We start from the raw sequence: 23882 nt of genomic DNA, 5'->3' as shown, positions 1-23882 counted from the left end.
ATATTTAAATAATGTATTAATAACTAATTGTGTGTTAATTAATGAGAGGCGATAATCTTTGACACTACTAGTCAAACGTCAAAAACTTGCAATATAAAGTAGTTTTTAAGTATAACTTAACTTCAAAGTGTTTCGTGGGTGCTGAGAAAAAGCACGCGGAATAAATTCTTTTCGCTGACAGTGGCAGAGTAGCCTGAAGAGTCAAGTGTCAGGAATACTCGCAAGTGCTTTTTTAGGCGAGGCGCGGGGGAAAACCCCCGGAGGTAGTGTGGGGGTGGTTTTTACAGGGAGGCGGGAACGGGGACGCCCCGGCGAGACCTCTGGAGGCTATCCGGAGACAGTCCAGGCAAATCGCCGCCCGGAGGGGCAGGAAGGTCAAAGTAAGTTATAATGCATCCATTATAGTTTATCTAACTATATAATATAATATATTTACATATAAATTGACAAAAATAAAACGTTCAAGTTGCTAAAGGTTTCTGCGGTTTCGTTGAAGTCGATAAACTTCACTACCTATACAAATCGAAACCATAAACAAATTCACTAAGTCAATAATTATCTCACCATCACCGCGGATGGATTCAATTTCTCGTAAGTTGAATTCTCTCTTTTCCTTATTACATCTAATAATGGTTATTTAGTCAGAAGTGCGTTTTAAAATTTAACATTTAGGTAAGATTCGTATAAAACAAAACTATAATTCAATTATATATTGTATTATATTACGAAATTACCGTTTTCACATATAAGGAGAGCATATTATGAAAATTTACAGAAACACAAACAATATGACTTTTAAAACATGAGATTGTATATTATTCAATTTTGATTCTATGCAAATCGTCACATACTTGTATTTGTATATATATTTGGTTTGAATGAATTAACTAACACATTTTAAATGGCATATATTTTTATATCAATATCGCATCTGTATTATTTATTGTTAAAAAATAAGCATTTTTGTGACATTATAACTCATTGAATATATATTATTAATTATAATATTATTATAGATAACTAAGATGCGAGTAGGGTTTCACCTGCTTGTGTCTTCTGGTTACTTATACATATATATATTATATATATTAATAATATGTATGTGACATAGAATTGTTAGCAAAAACTGATTAATTTTAAATAATACAGAACTCTCATCTATTATAGGTAGGGAATCCAATCCCGAGCCAAGATTCTGATCCCGGAATTTCGGGATTACAATTTGACAATCCCGGGATTGGCATTTTTTTCCATTGTTCATATAATTTTTTTATATTTACAAATAACATTGATAAAATCGGTCAAAAATAAATCAAGTATAATTTATACTATTTAAGGCATTTATTGTTAACATTGTATACGTTCAATCTTGGAAATACATAAGTTTAACGGAGTAAATAATATTGTAATATAAATAAAAGGTAATCTGAATTTAATATGAGATTGCTGTTTCTGATAGTAAAGACTTAATGAATGGGTTAGCGAGATTTAAAATAGTAAAGCAAATCATGGTGTACTTATGGCCTTTCCGCTTCATAAATTTAATTAGTCAGCCAAATATGAAACTGCCGTAAAACGTATGAGATCATGGTGGAATTACTTTGTTATTTTCCAATCTTTCTCATTTTTATTAATTCATGTGAAAAAATGAAATGAATCGGCAACTTGCACATAGGTATAAATCAAACTTCATTCAAACTCAGTTTATTTCTAATGCAGTTATTTGTTATGAAAAGTATTTTTTCTGTTATATTTTCGTTTTTATTTTACTTTCCATAAAAATTGATAAAAAAATCAATCCCGAAAGTTTCGGGATTATGTTTATCAATCCCGGGATTCATAGGTATCAAAAATAGCTCGGGATCCCGGGATCCCGGGATTCTGGATCCCGGGATTGGAATCCCTAATTATAGGTAATTCAAATTGAATGATCGTTTATCTCTGTCAATAGATATTACTTAGTAAAATATAATATGTGTGACTCTTTTTGGTTTGGTACTTTAAAAGATGTATAAATCTTTATAATGACAGATCGATAAATTGAATTTTTAAACTACGTTAGAAGAGAATATTATATTTGAATGGCAACATTAATGTCTTACTTAAAACAGGTCTCTTCCAAGCATGATTAAATCGAATTGATATATTATATTAGTTTATTATTTTTGTTTAAATAGCACTTTTTAACGGATATTTAAAAAGTACAACTTAAGAATTTTTCTCTAAGAAAATGCTAATAAAAACAGCTGTTTTCCGAATTGGTTAAAATTGTTCTGATACAAAAACGAAAAAAACGACCGAATCGTTTTAATGACGCATTTATTCTAATTAATTTGGATACTATGAAATTTCCCGTCTTAAGAGTTAGCAGGTAATTAAGATGTTTTCACCTTGCATGGCAACAGTAGACAAGAGGGCTCACCGTGTTAATTATCTTAAAATTCCTCTCGCCACCTAATTCCATTAGGCCGTGTAACTTTGGCAATTACTATTGTTTGACCAAAGTTGTCAGCTCCGCGAGAACAACTTCGACTTGCCTCGTTTTATTGCTTCGTGAACGCACATTAATAATATCGCGCGACAATCACTTCTTATCTATAACAAGGAAACTTTGGCGGTCCCCAGAGCCAACTGATTAATCTCAGTACAAAAAAACTTTCAAAAAATATAATGGAAAAAGTATTATTTGAACGTCGAAAAATATCAGACTTAAAATACATAGTATATTTAGGTGGGTACTCACTTATATTTGTATACATGAGCTGTTTTTATTTATTACTCAATATTCAATGATGTCAATCAGCCTGTTATAGCTTTCAACATTTAAAAAAGTTCCGTTTCAAGCCGACTATATTCAGACCGTGACACCGAATTTCGAATTATGATGGTAGTGCTAGTTATTGATTATCTTCGAATGAAATACAGTACAAACGGTTTACCATATTGACAAATTTAGTCTATGGTTTCGTCATTTTGCAAAATATTTTAAATGAACACAATCACTGTAAATTCAATGATGGAGTAATCTAGTAACGAGTCTCTGTAAATTCAATAATATTTTGAACGGAACACAACCCTCAGACCATAGATAATGACAATTTTTTTATAGAAAATACATAGTGCCAACCGCTAAAAAACAAAAAACACGCGACATGATTTGAAAATGTGTAGGCTTCTATAAAATGATAAAAAAAACGTTCATTGAGTCATGCAGATGTCGATGCAGTGCAGTACAACGTGAGGTGACCTCATTGTTGTTTTGGTAATTTCGGAAGATTTTGCTAACTGACAATGTTCGTTTAAAGGTTCAAAATGTGCTACGAGATGGGAGCAGCAGTCTGATAATATGTTAACCACCAAGAAAAATGACATTACACACTTTTTCCTGTAGCGGTAGCTTACTATGAAGTCACGTGATAGTACGCGACGTGCTTCTCAATATATTCACAACTTTACTAGTGACTGTGCACCCAAAAAAGATAAGGAACGGAAGTTGAATAAGGAATAAGGAAACAATTTTTAAATGTAGGTGTCAACTAGTTTTTTAAAATAACAAAATAACTAGTTGCAGCATATAGACACCGCAACTTATGAATATTCAACCATAATTATTCTAAATAATAAACCGATATAATTATTATTTTTTGGAATAACTGGCTTTAACACGATGACAAACATTAAAAAGAAACATTATTTATAAGAGCTTCCATTTGGACTACTAATTTTGAATTAAGGGTTAAGATTCTAAACATATTAAGGGATTCTCAGATTTCCACGGTTCAGTTTTGATTTAATTTTTAGTTCTTATATAAAATTTTGATAGAAAGCATTATTCGTCATTGTCTGTACCTACTCACTGCAGAAGATCGCGACGTAGTTTTTACACTATTGACGATAATTTCTAAATATTTTCTTCACTCTCACGAACCATCGCATCGCATCATAATCACTCTAGTGCAGCAGAATTTTTATATTCGGAATACATATTCAAAATAACATCAGGATTTGAAACAGTCGTGGTATTCCAATTAATAGGGTGTCACCAAATCACAGCATTTAAAGGTGACAAGTATTTCAGCCTTTCAGGGATAGCATCAATAGAACAGATTTACTTGTTGGATACTATATATAGAAATAATATACGCAGGTAATAGTCTTTCATTAATATTCATGAACACACTGTTAATATGCATATTGTATGATGTTTAAGTCATGTAAGTAAGTAAATTTCTAATAGAATATCATAGATATCGTTTTCAGCCGGATTTCAATCAACATAAATTTAAATATTGATGACTGGGTTTGTAATCGCACGAGTGAATAATTAATCTCTTAATATGATTAGTAAACAAAACAATAACAACACGAATAATAAGAAAGTTAATTAAAGCATTCATGTAAATAATTAATTAGATTTATGCTTGATTAGGTTTCTCGATAAAAAGATAATAATTAGGATAACACATTATGTTATCTATCTCTAATTTAATAACACATCAGTAATTTATTTATTGAAAACAAAGATATATACCTATTTCTTACTTTAATAAAGGTTAGATTAAATATAGTGTTTCACAAAATTACGTCTCATTTAGAAATATTGATTTTACCGGTGTGTGGTATTATACACGGGTACGAATTAATGATGAATATTTTTTACGTTCCTAGTAGTCAAAATAAATTATTCTCTTCGAAATCAGAGGCGAGATTTTTTTGAACTGCTATTTAAAAACAGATTCTTGAGTTTTTTTTCAATGCTAATGTATAACCACCATACCTATATACAGTAACAGTGGTTTTGTACCGTGTTTCGTACTTGGCTTATGATTTCTATTAATGGAAATATATTTTCAATAAGTTTATAAGCGTTTGACGCCGTTTGTTTATATAAGATACATATACAGGGTTTGGGTCGAAATCCCGAAGGCCGAAATCCCGAATGCTGAAATCCCGAATGGCCGAAATCCCGAATACCAAAATCCCGAAAAATAAAAATAAATGCCAACACCAATAATTGCGCAATCTGGAATTGCGAAATTTTCACAAGCGAGACAAAACCCCATTTGTTGTGGAAATAATAATTATAATACAATTTAAGATAAGTGTTAAAATTGCGCAATTCAAGATTGCACAATTACTGACGTTTGTGTTTTTTTTATTTTTCGTGTTTTTATATTTCCAAAAAAATGGGCTTTTGTCTCTCTTTTTAAAATTGCGCAATTCAGGATTGCGCAATTATTGATGTTTGTATTTTTCATTTTTCGGCATTTCGGCCTTCGGGATTTCAGCATTCGGGATTTCGGCATTCGGGATTTCGGCATTCGGGATTTCGGCCTTCTGGATTTAGGCTTTCGATATTTCGGCCATTCGGGACTTCGGCCATTCGGGATTTCAGCATTCGGGATTTCGGCCTTCGGAATTTCGTCCGGCACCCACATATACACGCTCATATACTTAGCGAAAATATATTTCCATGACAGAAATCATAGGCTTAGAATGGCACACAGTTCAAAGCCACATGTGATTTCAGTCTATGGATGGCCTATTAGTATCGTACACGGTTACAAACGTTCCACTGGTACATTGGTTAAATAATTTTACGAAACAATTTAAACTGCCAATCCCTTCAAATATTTTACCTACTATAGTTTGGAAAAGACTGAATTAGAAGAATGAATTACGTCATATTAATATTATACAGTATAGTAATAAATTTTTTTATTTGTTTTCAACACAATAAAAACACGATAGCTTTAATAAGAGTGTTTGAATCTCTGGTGGAATGGTGCTTCAACTATAGAGAAGAAAATAACTACTACTACCCCCTATGGGACCAAATGCGGTACATATAGTGTTGGATTTTCCATTTGGTAGTAAATTAAATTATACATAATAGTGAAATATTATAATCATATACAAACTAATTTGTAAATAAATTAATATAAGGTACCTTGCCAACTTTATGTCAGACCATATTATTTTAAAATTTGAATTTTGCGTTACGAAAATGTTACATTATACTCGTAATATCATTAAAGTATACATCTGAAAATAGATTTTAGAATTATTTAATTTTACAGTCAATTAATAATGATTTATACTTAATAATGGATTCTTCTATTCAACTTTGAACATTTGAAAATTATGGAATTAAAAATATATTATTTAGTTTAGTAGTTTTACCATTTGCAATTATTACAATTACCTACATGAATAATAGCTTACACTAAGACTAAAGTAACCATGCATGCTAGTTTTAGCACTTTTTATATGTTTGGATTCAGGGCATAAAACAAGTATGATGAGGAAATATCAGTATAATTGGCAATATAACGAAGGTTAATTAAACCCCCTAGCACTTCTAGTCAATACTACATGGTGGGTGGCAATAGTGCAGATAATACTGAGATTTAAATTATTCTTGCCGAATACAATTTTTTTTGGATATAGAACTACGTTTATCATCATAGGTTCTAGTATAAAAATCAGAAAAATAAATGTTTGTTGAGTTCATGTTCTTTAGTGAATGAATGAATGAATGAATAGTAACAAATTACAAAATAAAATTTTCATATTAGTTGAGATCTTACGGAGTTATGCACATAAAGTGGCTGCCATAACGCAGTTATCAAGTCTTATATTCCCTCATCGGCCACGCCAACTTTAATATATTTATTTAGGCGGCTCTCGTGGTGCAGTGGGTAAGGCGCTGGCCTTCCACCCGAGAGTTCTGGGTTCGATTCCCGGTCATGACAAAAAACATTTATGTGTTTTTCTCAAAGCCTGGGTGTTTGTGATTGTTCAAAATTACTAACAACCACCTTGTACGAAAAAGCAAGGGCATGGTCATTAATAATTCTAAAAAAAAAATAAAATATATATTTATTTAATTGATAGTTTTAATTGAATTTAAACCAGTAGGGGATTAATTATTTGTTTGTCTGTAAAATAGTATATAATATATAAATTTTATTTCGCTATGTTTTTAGTTATAAGCAATATCAATGTCATACATTTTTTGGATATCATTAGGGACCTACCTTAAAAATACAAAAACGTAAACCTACTTCACAAAGTGAATACAATAGGTAAGTCAGAGGTTTTCTAAATGTGTAATTTAGCGCCCTGCGGCAATACGATTGATGGTCATGTGTGCCTAGGATTTTTGAAAATTTGAATAGTTCCAAACAATCTCATATCACACTATTTCTTGCATGCGATAACAGCATCTCAATCAGCTTCCTCCCTTATTGCAGGCATTATAATTATTTATACGGAGTTTAAATCGGTTATTATTTCTCTCTGTCAATCCGCGGAACGGCCAACAACCAATAATTGATACTTTTTTGTCATGCCAACTCAGAAAACAAAATAAATGTCTTCTTAAATACCACCAATATTTAACAACATAAATTTAAAGAAACTGTATAGTTAACGACAAGGTCACATCGCACTAATTGGATGTTTTAACATCGTACAATATTTTTATATTCTTCGGTTGCCGTAGAACGAAATAGTTTAAAAACCACTTAGTGAAGTACGTAATACTAAAAATTCATGAAGTAAAGAAAGCCTTAATGCAATATGTATCTCATTCGAAGTAACTCGCTAGAGAGTTTCCCAAAAATGTATTTAGGTAATTTAGGATGTATTATAAATTGGTGACACATAAATGTGACTGAACATTTAAATGATTGTTATGTTTAAAAGTTAACACATTGATTTTCTACCTTTTTAGTTTGCTGAATCCGTAAACCTATGATTAATAAGTGTTGATAAATGTGCCGGTCTTTACTATTTGTAGCCACTAACTATTTTCAATTGTTTTCTTCTTTTATTTTTTTAACTGTCAATTCATAGTGGAACTGCGTTGTATTGTTGTTTTAATTTAATAAAACGCAATTTTTTTGTAGTACTTATTCCACTTTTAATCAATAGATTAGGACCGGTTTCGTCCGCCTCAGAGGAGTTGAAAATGTCCCTCTGAGGCGGACGAAACCGGTCCTAATCTATTGATTAAAAGTGGAATAAGTACTACAAAAAAATTGCGTTTTATTAAATTAAAACAACAATAAAACTATTTTCATACAAATAGTAATCTCTACGAAATCTACTCTCAAAGTGTTATTATTTGCTTATCTTCCTTAATTTCCCGTATACTTAAAATCCAAATATAAATAACCAATAATCTACCTACCTGCACAAGATGTCACTGTCGGTAGTCAGTAAATGATAACTTTTGCAAAAAATATTTATTTCCTACACTTATACAGGACTACAGGATATAGGACTTTATATCTTAACACTTATATTGATTTATTAATTAAAATCAATATTTCGCTAGAAGTAGCTATAATGTTAGCACACATATTGTATTTAATGCAGTCATATAAACCTAACGATCAGTGCACTGCAGGTTGCGACTGTTGTAAATTTGAAAATTTTTATTCTTTCATCTGTTGTTGCTACTCTTTTACTCAATTATCAAAAAGTTGATTTTAATTCTCACGGAACCCATGGCACTACTTACGGAGCCGTGGTTGGGAATCACTAGATTAACATAATGCATAATAAAATTAATACACACTTTTAATTTAATGGCAGACAACGGAGATTTATACACCCACAGTGTAGTAGTTGGCTGTATCCATTTTCGAAATAAAAACTGAAAAATCATGAATTATTTTAGCAATGTATGCTTACACAGAATAAGGATCTAACAGTTTAGATACATATTTCACATACATTTCATGTTAAAAGTGTGATACTATAATTAACATAAATGAAGGCTACATGCTCCGCTTAAGAGCGATAATAACATGTAATAGTTTAGTATTTTTGGTAGACAAATAAGTAAGTATTTATTATATACATTTAAAAAAAATATTAGTAATGATGGCAGTATTGCATTTTAAACAAAGCTTAAAAGCTGCGTTATAACAGTAAAGGTATAATTAGAAGCTTTTGTGTTTGACGGAAGTGGGTAAGAACGAACATTGAATAAAATGAGCTTTACAATGGCTGGTAAAGAAGATCACGCAGAGTGCATTTCCGACGGAACTTGAGAGACTCGAACCATCCTATATACATGATAATGCTATATATATTTCTGTAATGTACATATATGTGTTCTGCTACGTACTAATGAGTTAGCATGTAAGGCATTGTGTTTAATAAAACACAACCATGAGGAACACGGACAAAATAAATATTGGATCTTCAATGTAATAAAAGATATTAAGACGAATAATAATCAACTGATTTTTTTATTACTGGCATCCGGATAATAAACAAAAAAGTACATAATGAAGAAATACTTCACCTGCGTCTCACCCCATATACTTGCAAATTATTGAATTTATTCGATTTAATCATTTCAAGTGCATTATTTTCAAAAAGTTTCTTTTTAACTAAAAGTCTACTGGTATCAATAATGTAGTTTATTATTTGTACAGGTTTCATCAATATTGGTCTAGTTACAACTCTGTTAACATATTTGGAGAGAGCCAAGCCAGTATATAGTATATACAGTAAAAGCATAAAAATATCTAATGGATTTAAGTTTTGTACATTCCATTTGAGTCGTTTTTTGCGACCCGGGTTTTGCTTTTTGGCATCTTCAGGCGCTGTGTACACTCACCAGAGGGTAAATACACACTGACAACGAATACAATTAACTTATCTTGAATGATCAACTTAGCTTTCGTAATAGCCCATTGCTATGTCATATAATATGATGGTTTACATGCGAGACTATAATTATGGTCAATGGTATTGATGTATGTATTTGTATGTAGGATGTACGTGTATACGTGTGTATATAATATATTATATATTAGGTGGGGTTTTTTTGGATTTGTTATATAAAAAAATAATATTATAAAAAAGATAGGTATCATATAAGAATATAATTGAATATTAATTATTGAACTAACAACTTTAAAGACTGATAGTGATATGATAATATCATAGATATAGGTATCTCATTGGTTAACATCATTAATTCTCAATACGTTACCATTGTTCCCAGAATGGACGAGTTTACCCCCCTTGAGTGTAGTTTTTTTTATTGTTTATAATTACTAATGATCTATTATTAGGTCGACGATTTATATGCACTTATCGAGTGTATTGATAAGGTAGCGGGTTTTTTACAAGTACTTTGTTTGTTATATTTTTTATTGCAATCTTTGAATTAATAGGTAGTTGATAAAGTTTTTACCTTCTTTATTGTATTGATTTGTTATATAAGTAAGAATTAATTCTATTCGTTGTCAGTGTATATTTACCTTTTCGTGAGTGTACACAGTGCTTGATGATGCCGAAAGGCGAAACCCGGGTCACAAAAAACGACTCAAATGGAATAGTACTAAACTTAAATCCATTAGAATTTAAATCCAAATTCCATTAAGTACCTTCGGTCGATAGTAATAATTTTATAAAAATATCTGTTAATTATTCTAAAAACTAGGGAGCTATTTTATATTATGGTATCCGTATAGTAATGTAATATTAAAAAAATATCGATGGTGCTAAGAAAAAGCGTAAAGCACATTTTTCCAAAAATTAACTATTATTATTATATTGGTTGTCAATACTAGCAAGAATAATTTTATTATTCCATGATGTAGCTTTATGTTGGGTGTTATTGAAAACAATATGATATGTAAAATAGTGAAATTATTATATCATTTTACTATTCTGTAAATTGAATATAGTCATATGTGTCGCTACATTTCAAAATCAGCCAAGTCCACCTTTAGGTATTTTTTACTTTTTTGTGAATTGCTGAAGAACTACTGCTTTTTAACATTTATGCATTATCAAAATGTAGAATCTATTATTATATGAAATAATATAAACTTTCACCCTTGTGACTGTGTATTTGAGAAAACAAAAAGCTGCTGTTTTTCTCTTAATCATCTATTATGAACTTGGCTGATTTTGAAATCTAGCGACTCATATACGCTTTTTTGGCTTTTCACACTTGATATAGTTCTCTACTAGTATTATACTCGTAATATAAGTATGTTATAACACGGAAGTGTGTATAAGCAAGCGGTAATTAATTTTAGTGGTGGCTTGAGTTATAAGTGGCTAGGCTTCTCAGAGAATATTAAATTAAACAACGTACAGTGCGTATTATAATTAATTAGAGGTTGAAATCTCTATTACATAGGAGCTCCCGCACTTTCAAAAAGTAGTTACGTACCATTATTTGAGACACAAAAATCTAATATATGATGCTTCCGTTACCATCCAAAGGTAGCGTCTTTATCTTGATTCAAATCTCATAAGAAAGACATGACGGGTGGATAGAGTCCGAAAAAAGACGTCTGCAGTCACACAAAGAATGATAAAGATGTACTTCAGATCCAGCGAGAGGAGGGTTTTTTTTATGTTTTGTTTTAAATTGGGTTTGTCTTATTTTTTGTACAAATTTTATACGTGATTTATGGATAGGGCTGTTAGAACCTGAAAAATTCGGCTGCAGTGTTTATTTCGGTTAGGTTAGGTACGAATACATTTATCTAAAAAAGTAGGTATTAACCGCGATGTGTACTTACTAATAATCTTTTTAAAAATATTACGTTAGAATATTTCTTTTATAAATAAACGCAGAATGAGCAAATAATGATCAAAAACAATATATATAAAAATCAAAACAAAGAAATAATTGAACATCAGGAACTCCAATATTTTTAAAAAGTTTCAGTTGTAGGTTTCTCATTATTTGAAATATAGGGTTTCGTTCCTGGTTTTGATTCCAAAATAATTAAAAGGTTGTATGGATTTATAGGAGATATTTTGAATCTGATTTGTATTTGAATTGTATAATCATGTTTAATTATGTATAGATAAATTTAAATGTAGACATTAACTCTGCGAGATGAACGAATTAATTTTGTTTATTAAAAATATATATGGCATATCTATGGACCAAACATAGGCGAAGCCAGACATACAATGCTCAGTTCCGCGTTCTGTAGAAAGATTACACTAAAAATTCAATCAATCAAGATGGGAGACTGCGCTGTCTACGTTGTGTAAAAGATAAAGAATTGAGAAGGAGTATAATGTCGAGCAATCTAAAGAACGCAGAAGAAGAGTCAGGCCAAAAATAATTTGCATACATACCATCCTGATTGGTTACTATGATTGTCGTACCGAATCTGTAAGTGGATTCGGAGAGGTAAAGAGAGTTATAAGGCGGAAAAGTTACGGCCCTCTTTGGAATGTTACGCCCCTGATTATCATGATAGTTAAATGAAGATCAAGAGTAGAAGACTTATCACACAAGGTGGTATAATTTCTGTCAAACTTATCACTAAGCATGTTTTGCATCAGCAAGTGGAAAGAGAGAGATAGGGTGTTGTCTCATTTTTTTTAGACGATGTTAACCCTGCTCACTGACATCTGTCAAAACAATAATGAAACTTTTAACTTTGATAATTAACCCGTCAATTATTTAATAATTGAATTAAACCAGCGTTGTTAAGTTAAAAACAATCTCTCAATTATTATTTATATAACATACATAATTTTTGAAAACACTTCTGAGAAAATATATTAAAATCAATAGAAAAAATATTTTTGAAAAAAGTAAGATACCTTTCAGGAATCGAACCTGTATCTCTCAGGTTTCGCGCCCACGTACATAGGCCACTACGCTAAAGGTACCATACTTAATTACGACAAATTTTAAACAATGGCTTTTATAATACTCTCTGAAGCGTTCTCTAAATTGAGCTACTATTGGCTATCGGCTTTTGTATTTTAAATCAAAGTAGGTATTATTTTAATTACTAACTGACGTCACGGATCACTCCAAGATATTTTAGTGTCATAGCGTCCTTGAACTTTCCAATAATTTTTAATTAATTGCTTTTTTTATTCAACGAATAATTATTATTGAACATACATCATTATTGAAAACACACACGAAAATATATTAAAACCAATAGAAAAAATCTTTTTGAAAAAAGTAATACACCCCTCAGGAATCGAACCTGCATCTCTCGGGTTTTGCGCCCACGCACATAATTTATATCATTTTACATCTCAACGATGCAGCGGCAATTTTCTTTGACGCAATGAATTCGTCAAACGATTTTAAAAGGGGGCCCCAGAACAGGTAACAGTCATACAATTATACTTAATTATAAAATGTTATTTTAATGTGATTAGACAGCGTATCGGGCCTATACGTCACTAAGTGCGCCACTGCACTTATACATTATTATTAGGTGTGCAATAGTAAGCACTCCCGGCAGCGTGGCCACTTCAACTGCGCTTTTCCGATAACTGCACTTACACAAAGCGTTAGAGCCTCATATTGTAAAGTGGGTTCATTTGACAGAATTGACGGACTTGACGCATTCGCCCCCTGCTCGTGCGATACGATATTTTTGACGCCAGCTGACAGCTAAATTGCGTTACGTTTCCAATAAGGGAGACACTTCGCATCTCGCTTGTCGCGTTTACCTTTGCGTCAGCAAAATGCAAATATATTTTTGCGAATAGCAAATTTAACAGCGTGATATTACCTAGTCAGTTATATTTCTTTGACAAAGCATTTTCATCACTATTTTTAATTTTAACGATGGCGTAGTTTTTAAAAAACGGAACTCTCTTATTTTTTTCTTCTACTTATATCTGTTGGTTATTAGATTTTCTTTATTCGGGTTTTAAATAGCTACTTATTTTAATTATTTTTTTGTATCCTAGTTTTGTTCTTCCTTTACAGGTGTGTTAGTCTATTTTGTTTTTCTCGATTCTTTTCGTTTCTTATATTTCTATAATATGATTATATATATTATTATCTGTGTAGTGGTACTTGCTGATAGTTTTTAATAAACTGGAACCCATGGTTAGGTTTCCTGGTACAGTTATTTTTTATATTGATATTTTGGCATTATCACGAACATATTACTTCGAATGTAATCTCATTGGCGGATCAATGAATCCAATGCCCTAAAGTTTTTGAATATATTATCTTTTCTCTTTTCTTCTGGTACTATCTCTTTACATTTCAACCTGCATTTATCTCCACACGGAGGACCTAACATTCTCCCACCGGTTATTTTATTTGAAACAGTTTTGTATTCTTTGCCTTGGTTTCTCAGTGTCTTTACGTTTTCTCTACGAGTTGGCTGTCTTATTTTGATTCGTATTCTTTTGGTTGTCATTCTACTGCCTTGTGGTACATCAGACAAATTTGAAGAAGCATTTGAAATAATATCTTGACCGGTATTTTAGGATGTTTCTTCGCTAATACATTTATCACTTCCAAAGCTATCTGTTGAATAAGATCTTGACGAAGCGATTGAACTATTACTACAACTTGAATCACTGGATGTATTGGGAGAAGATGAATTACGGCGGTATGCATAATTTTAAATCTTTTTTGAAGGCAAATATTCTTCATCTTCTGGTGAAAAATGACCTTCCAACTATGATTTGGTTGGTGAATTTGAAGATCTCTGCATATATTTTTTTCTTTTTTTCCTCGTAAAATCTGACTGTCATAGGGATTGTATGGTTTCTAAATTGGGTTAATTTTCTGATTTAATAACACCAAATTTATTTCCACTTTCTTTTAATTTATTTTGATTCCCTGCCAGAGCCAAATCCACAATTTTCCTTGCCCTGCTCATCGTTTACTTAAAATTCAATAAAATGATAAATTTAAGTATATTTATCATATTGTATTGATATTATACACGTTCGTGTACTTTATTTGAATAAAAAAATGATTAAATAATATCTACTTACTTTAATATAGTTGTGTGTGTAATAATAAGAAATGACACAGACATATCTTGAAATGTGACTTCAAAAAATTTGCCTCTCATTCAGTAATAATATTGTCAAGATTCATTATTTTATTTTGTTAGTAAAATAGCACTTTACAAAGTAAATAGTGTGACGATGGTGATAATGAAGTCTACGATGTAGCAGGGTGAGATTTATTAGCAGTGTATCGGTACAATAGTATATTATACAATGATAGTTACGAGCTAAGTACTTGGATTCGAGTGACATCTAGATAAATTATTCGTCGTTATTTATACACTAAAAAATAATACATTAACATTAAATTATGTTACATAATCATATTGAACTAAATATAGAGTCAGCGTTTAAAATTGAGTAGCGAAATGAAATATTATTTGTTATTACAGTTGTAAGAAAATATAATACTATAAAAATGATTATTCAGCTAATACACCGTAATGATTTATAATGTGCTGTGATATGTAATAATATACCGTATTTAATGTCGCCAAACAACTTGCTGATTTAGCTAAGATTGTTTGCTGGAAATGGATTCGCTGGGAATATATTACTGCAGAGCTATTTGATATAATAGATATTTGATCACTTATTATTCTGCAGCTACAATAATATTATTGTTATATATAATATGTTTATCATAAATTACCACACTAAACAAAATCATTAGAAATATAGTGACACTAAACAAAAAGTAATAATAATATAATACATTTTCTGTAAAGCACGGTATATACTAATCATGTTGTTACCTAGTTATATCTGGTTAATGTCCATCGCAAGAGATGTTAATGTTTCTTATACATATAACAATGAATAAAATACTCAACTGTTTTTTTTTTAGTTTTCAGAATGGCCTGTTCATGACCCAGAAGGAGCTCCGGAAACGGGTGAGTTATATCACTTTATATCTTATTCGTTTTCATGTATTATTCTTTCAAAAATAAAACTCACAAAGTGACATCGTGGGAAGAACTAAAAGTCTCTGTATCTCTTCTATATCGGTTTGGGTAATTGTGGATCTGTAAATTATATTAAAGCACATTTAATAACGAATGCATGTTAAACTGATTTCAAAAGACTTATTATTTAGAAACCTGTAAAACTCTGAACCATAGCCCCCACAAGGGGGGGCTGACAGGGCTCAAGCCTATAGGTCCGCGCTTAAAAGAGGCCCAGCGTAGCGGGTCGAGCAGTTAAGTGAGATAAACAGACCACAAATTTGGTCTAATAGTAAAAAAAAGTCGCCTGCGAGCACTATCATAGCATAACATGTAGCTATGCAATGCAATTTGATGTAATATGATGATTAATATAATTAAATAGTAATGCATATATGGAATTTTATATAATAGTTATTTTTAATGTGTTTCCTGACTAACATAAAATGGCTATTTATTCAATATGGCCTAAGTTACCACTAAAATGGGTCGCGATTAGTATTTCATAATATGGTGACGAGTGCAGACAACTCAATAATTCAAGTGCATTAATTAAATATACTAAAAAACGCTAAAAATACACGGAATATCATTATTTTAACTCGCGGATCTCTGGGGTTTCGAGGAATACCATTTACTACTATAATAGAACATCATACTACCCTTAACCTTAAGTATATGTTGGGAACTCGCTTCAGGATGTGGTAGCCATGCTCTGAATAATGTATTATTAAATATCTTAGATTTTTTTAACTTAAATGAGATGCGGGTCTTTTGCTTGCTTGGCAAAGATGAAATTATTGGCATCTTTCTTAGAAACATTCTTTAACGCTTACGATAATTGAGGTCATTTTAAAATTCCATCAATACATATACCTAAAATCTTTGTGTTGAATCATTCCAACGAAAATATTTTGCACAATAAAAATCTACTTAAAAAAATAATAAAAAACACGCTCAGTTTTTATTTAAAACATTCATCCAAGGTCACACAAAATATTTAAAGTAAATTTACATGGAAAGTATAATAAGAAGCACATCGAATTTGACTATCGCAAAGATATATTATATTTTATTTGTATTATAGTTATATGATAAAAATATATATTTTTTATCTATAATTACTCAAAGAAAAGTATTATCTTCATAATAAATATGGAAATGAAATAAAATTTTACAAATTATAATATTAAGTATGTAGAAACTTTAATCGGATATAAAAAAAATAATCCACACCTACGATGATGAAGTATTAATGACTAACTTTTTTTGGCTTAAATTTATTTATTAAGTATCTTAATTTAAATTATTCTAAGATATTCTAAAACCGTTATCATTCTCAAATATTTTTTGAATTCTTTGAAATATTATTTTGCTTTCTGATTTTTTTGCCTTGGTTTATGTTTGAATTTTTTTAACTTATTTTTCTGCTAAATAATGGACTCCGAGGTAAATGAATTTGTCTCTTATATCTACAAACATATTTATACATAGTTTATTTAAATATTAATTTTACCTTATATATTTTAGTCCGATCATATCCGATTCGAATAAGATCATAATATAGGCCTCCACAGAGTAGAGGTTTATATTAACAGATCTTGTTTTTACGAGAGGTGGATGGCAAAAATTTTCTCAAACTATTACGTCCATACTCTGACTCACAATTTGAAAAACAAAATGTGTACTTGTTAGGTCCGGGATTCGAGCCTGGGACCCACGACGCTTTAGACCGTAGCTTAAACCACGCGACCATCTTGGTTGTATATATTTAAAATCAGAATAATACAAGTAGCTAGGTATCCACCTTGTACAGAAATTATAAAATTATATACACCAGTATTAATATCATCTAATACTCAAGGGATTTTAAAAAATATAATTTCAATATAAATTCAATCAACTGAATGTTATGATAATCTCTGATATGTCACACATGAAAACAACGTTAATTCATTTATTTTGCGAATTCATTCAAAGCTTAATAATTTTGCGTCGAGTATAATTATTCATTATTATGTATACAAAATTAGCAGCTTGCCTAACGCATTACGCTTTCCGATTTAAACATACGCTTTCCAATAGAGTGCGATACCTAATGTTATTAACACGTTCGCCAGCTGTTTTTCACGGATGAATGAATTAACGGGAGCTGGGAAAAATATTATTTTTGCATCGAACCATTGCCGACTCAAGTAGAAAGCCGATACATTCACAACGACTGGTCTTACCTTTTCCGCCTCCCCCATTGTTGTTTAAGGATGACCTGTCATTGCCTGTCATTTTTCTATAGAGTGCTCATACTGACGGGTCTGTCGTGTTCACACATGGAATGATTTGATTTGAATAGATACGTTACATGATAAATAATACACTAGCATTAACACACCTTCTACAAATGTAATGCATAAATCAATGCTACATATTTTTTGGAAATCGATATTACCACCGGTTTTTGTGTGGAGAATAACAGATGCTGGTGAATAATAGGAATGTATATTATTTATAATTTATTAATATATTTGATTTGAGAATTTTTCATAATTCAATTTGAAACGAGAAAGGGCGAATCAATATGTCAAGCAATATGGGATCTGATTTTGATAGCTGAACAGTGGACCACTCGTTGCTTGTGCAAAAAGATATGATCAGGCTTTATTAATCTAGAGATGGCGCTGATCGAACCCAATCATTTGCTTAGCTGATTTTTGGCCCGCTGAAAATTTAAATAATCGAATACCGTTCGAATTATTTCGTTCTAACGAACAACAAAAATTACATATTTCCATTAAATGTTAAATTGGGGATTAAATGCATCCAATGCCTAGTAAATATTAATCAGTTATATCACGAAACGAAAATTGATTACATAAAGCGTCTGTAATTTTTGAGATCTAAGAATATCTCACATTTTTTTTTAAATTCTCCATTAGAGAGTGGAGCAAAAAGAGTGGAAGGACTACTAGAAAATTAAGCAATGTATTTAAGCTGACCAATTAAAGAGACCTTCTCGTACGACGCATGACGCCGTATTTTTTATATATTGAAGATTGGCATTTGGCGACCAGTTTGGACGGCATGATGGATCTGACAGGTGTTAATAAGTTAAATATGGTCTCAAAAAAATCTGTAACTTTTGCTGAATTACTTTAATCGTGGGTCTAGCACATGCTTGGAAAAAAAAATTCGGCAGAGTGCCTGGTAACATGCTTCTTATCATATCAAACCTGCAGCGCGTAGATCGTTATTTTAGAAACGTTGCAGTGTACACATTAATAAAATTCTACAAAATTCTGAAATATAATATATTGTAATAATAATTATTATCATTATCAATTTAATTTACTGAACGCATATATATAATTTGAAAATACGTTAGATATAATATATGGGCATTTTCGCCAAAGTTTGTACATGTTTGAAATTTGGGTAATATTTTTTCACTCAAATTAACCATTTTTATATAGCTAGCAGATTCCTTGTTCTATTGCTGAATTAGTGACAGCAATTTTCAGCAAAATGTTGATTAATACAATATTTATATCATTTTTATTATGAAATTGGGCATAATAAGTTTCCGTTCCGTGACCACGAAACTAAGCTTATAAAACATGAATGAGACACTTTTTATCACTTAGAGAGCTCTATTAGATTAAAAAACCATACACTTAAAAATAAAACTACAAATAGTCAAAAAATATTATTGAATTTTAATTCTTGGGCACATTTTGTTCCACTAAGTTACCCTATGTCTATAATGGTACAGCATTTTTCCTTTAGTATTTGAAAAAACCAATCAGGGTTCGTTTTGCTATTTTTTTAAAGACAGTAAACACTTTTACTAAATTTTATTGGAAAAATACATAAGTTTCGTTATTTAATAATCAAATGAAAAATAGTTAACGTTCAACTTTTTTGGGACATTTTTGGAATGGAACGAAATGGTAACGGAATGTAATTTGTAAAGCTAAAGTTACATGTTACCATAAAAACAAATTTTTGTTTTATGAAATTTATTTGAATTTTTTGATAGTCAGATATATAATCAACGTGCGTCACAATAACAAAACAAATCAAATTTAATCACTAAAATAGACATATTTTATAATAAATTTCACAATACTAGTAAAATAAGGTAGGTAATAATTTTGACACACTATTCATTACCATAACTTTTATTTGGCATTTATATTATTTGTAACTCAGATCAAAAATATTTTAAAGCAAATTAACAATATATGAAAAAAATGAAATCAGCAAGGGATTCGGACACGAGTTCCTAGCGCGGCACGGAGTATATAACTTTTACGAAAATAAATACAGTTGAACTCGGTTATTACGATCTCGGACATAGCGAGATCTCGAATGTAATAAGGAAACATTTGTTGACATTCGGTTTATGATTTTCGCCATACATTTAATTTATTCACTGTTATAACGAGCAACTTATCGGATATACCGAGCTAAAATACTGTTAATGTGTCGATCGTTTAAAAACATTTCAACCATAAGCAATAAAATCCGATTGCAAATATACGAAAATACGTTTATGACACTAGTAAAGTGTCTAAGTACCTACCTTATTGGTGATTCGCTGACAATAATAAAAAAGTATCCACGCATATGGTTGAAAAATCCAAGGTTTGTGAAGTTCGTGGGTACCTACCAGCGTTCATTACAATAAACAACTTCTTTTGTAGTTTATGAATGCCTTCCTTGTTTCGGGGATTTTTACGATGGTTTCCAGATTTTTTATTTTCGACTTTTTGTGTAATTTGACATGCTCATTTAAAAATACCTATTCTCTGATATAACGAGTAATGCTTATAACAAGCAAATTCAGTTGGCCCCATCTTCCTCGTAATAACTAAATTCGACTGTATGTTGTCTTGAAACTGACTTGTATTCATCAACATAAAATGTAGCTATACAGATTGATTGTAATCAAGACGTACTTTTCTGACATTTCGCGAATACCTACAGTTCCAGGTATAAGATGTAATAGGGTACACATTTCTGTTAAACTGTTTGATAAAAAAATACTTTTTCATACAATTTTATAAATTTCTATGCCTAAAATGTATGGAGAAGTTTTAAAATTTTGGTGGCGTATAACAGAAAGAGTATGACAGAGCCAGTGCCTGTCTCGTAATTATTTCAGTCTGGTGTTTTTTCTATTCCTTCTGTTGTTTTTTATCTCTCCATAATTTTATCTGTGCTAGTTTTGCGTATTCAGACATATCACATACTTTTTTAATCTTGGCTTTAATTCTTTTTAAATATTTTTTTATATTCGTCATATTTTGCTGGATCGCAATTTAATCTCTATCTATAAATTCTCATTTTCTGAGCAGGAGTGAGCGGCATCTAAAAAAATGAATTGGTACAACTAAATAAAAAAAAACATTTTTAAAGAGAAAATAATGCATAATATCTATTATATCGTCAGGTTATTTTCTATATTTTTTACTGAAAATATTTTTGTTTTTCATACGAACAGACAAAATAAAACTTTTTATAATCTATGAAAAACTAAACACACAATGTAAACCCAATTTTATGCATTTCATTTCGTTACTTTTACATTCCACATATACGTTACCACCAATATAGTTACGGAATGGAAATAACAGATTCTGTTTTACAAGTGTCTGAAGCCAAAATTTAGCTTAGTTTTATTGTTAAACCTGCAATATGTTTTATTATATCTGTAGTATGAAAGATAAGCTCCATATGTATAGTTTATGAAATAGAAATATGTGATTTCTTTCCTTACAAATCGTGGTAACAGTAGTGGAACTTCTTAAATGACCAACCCAGAAAGCGACCTGTTCCAATAGCGATACCGACACACACCAACAATTTAAATTGTAAATAGCGTTCAGTGTTATACAAAAGTGTTGCTATATTAAAAAAATACATATTTGTTGTGGAAATTTTTCGCAGTCATGCTAAAATCGTGGTAACGGAATGTGAAATTCCACCTTTTCAAATATCCTGGGACACACTTTAAACGTGATTTTTTTTCAATATTGGTCCAAATTTACGGAAAAACTGTATATTTTCCAAAAATATATAATGTAAGCTGTTGAAGACACTACGAATTTAATTTTTCACACTCAAAATTAATGACGAAATCAGACTTTGTTTATTTGAATTTAGGGGTGGGACATGGTAAAAACACACTACCTTTCAATCTAAATAATCAATTAAAATATATACAGGTCAGACAGTTGTATTTAACTGACCAAATAAAGTAAATTAATAAATTTTCATATAAAATACATAACTTTCCAATATTTTATAATATAATAACTATGAAAAAATCAATCATGCCAAAAACGCAATGTACAAACTTTGGCGAAAATGCCCATATACCTCATGCCAATCCAGTGCCCACAGGTTCAAGTACAGTCAGGCGTCGTATTTTTTCAAGAAAGATTTTTTCTGATCGGTTTAATATACTGAGGTATTTTTAAATTATGTATATTTAATAATTATAAAGTATATAGATATATAATAATAGACAAAGAATAAAGATATTATAAGTACATAATATTGTGTACCTACTTTAATCATGAATTTGGACCCAAAGCATTTTGGTTGATTGAATCCCGTTATTATGATGCGAATCCGGGATTCATGCCAATCCAGTGATAGGTTCAAGTCCCGTTAGGTGTCTTTTTTTAAAAAATGTAACACGTATGTATTTGAAGTGTCTTCAAATTATGTATATTCAATATATAGAATGTTGCATTCTCAAATCTTGTGAATTATTCGTTGAATAAAAGAAATGGTTTATTAATTTACTTTATGTTTTAAAATACGCAATCAACAGCTTCATTTGTACTGCTTTATTTCGAAATTTAATTAGCGAGTTGAGTTGAGTTTACTATTTTTATAATGTTGCCAATTACATTATAATATATCCAAGTGGAGTAGTGCTAGAAGAATATTCTCTAAAGCCATGGTTTCAGGTTGAAATGTCGACACGTTGCGTGTCTGGCAAAATTAATGTGTTGTTTTTTAAATGTGTGTTTGATCCATACTATATTATGTTGTAATAACATACTGCTTGATGAATATATTACTGTTGTATTGTAAGCAGTTTCCCTGGTTATATATTTTTGAAAGAAATATATGCACCCTGGGGTCATCCCTTGATAACACATTTCTCTATACAAACAAAAGGGGTCAATAATGGTATCCCGACGAAACCATTTTCACGAAAATCAAAATCGAAAGAAGGTCTACGTAACTCAAAAAGAAAAAAGGGTATTCATATTTTATAACATATGTTCAAATCATAGAAAAAATAGACTCACCGATTCTTGAAAATGGAGCACGGAAACTACATAAATTATATTTTTTTATTTCGTTTGTATGAACTGTTGTAAAACTTTAATAATTTGAAACAATAGTCATACGTTAGAAGAATATTTAAATTTTAAAATATATTATATATTTATTCAATTAAAGACTGTTAAGTCCAGATTTTATCGGGTATCATTAGATATCTTTATTTTGTTTTTGGAGCTCTATTTTAGAATCAATAGTAAATGTCGAATACTTGAAAAATTTACTGACAACACACACTTTTTATTGCAAATCTATCAGTATATATTTCAGAGTTGTAGCATTATTAAAAAAAAAAAAGAAGTTAAACACCACTTATCCAATAGCTCAATGCTTGAATATAATATTTTTTAAACGACGAGGGTACATTTTGATTTAATTAAAATCATAATGCTTGGCATATATATGTCATTAATAGTTAATTGATAGAAGATTTTATAGAAAACCATATTTGGAGTACCATAAAAAGATGAAACTCTAATTAATTTATATAGAAAATGTAGTCTCATCAAAAGTTTTAACAATAAGATATAGATAGACAGTCCAATTTTATTAAGTAGTATATACATATAGAATAATATACATATTATTAAGATATTATAAACCATAGAAACACGAATATGTTTTTTAATCATGAATTTGGACCCAAAGCATTGTGGTTGATTAAATCCCGTTATTCAGTTAATCAGCTAATCCATCTGTTTTTGCGTGGCGCTTTGGACGACTAATAATCAATTTGTTGTCCATGCCCAATTGAAACTATGTGGAGATTTATCAGACCAGTGGTGA

The 23882-nt window shown here is 30.5% G+C and overlaps 1 protein-coding gene across 1 annotated transcript in view; it reads left to right on the top strand.

Moving 5' to 3' along the window:
• The first annotated feature begins 260 nt into the window (after positions 1-260).
• Positions 261-23882, top strand: part of Trpgamma (Transient receptor potential cation channel gamma) — a 422855-nt gene continuing 399233 nt past the window's right edge. The window contains exons 1-2 of the mRNA XM_085958711.1: positions 261-380; positions 15641-15686. The gene's annotated coding sequence lies outside the window, so the exon portion shown is untranslated. The remainder of the gene's footprint in view (positions 381-15640; positions 15687-23882) is intronic.

This window comes from Rhyacophila brunnea, unplaced genomic scaffold (assembly GCF_057557595.1).
Source record: "Rhyacophila brunnea isolate RB1 unplaced genomic scaffold, BYU_Rbru_1.0 scaffold_8, whole genome shotgun sequence".
NCBI lineage: Eukaryota > Metazoa > Arthropoda > Insecta > Trichoptera > Rhyacophilidae > Rhyacophila > Rhyacophila brunnea.
This window is presented reverse-complemented; position numbering and strand designations above follow the sequence as displayed.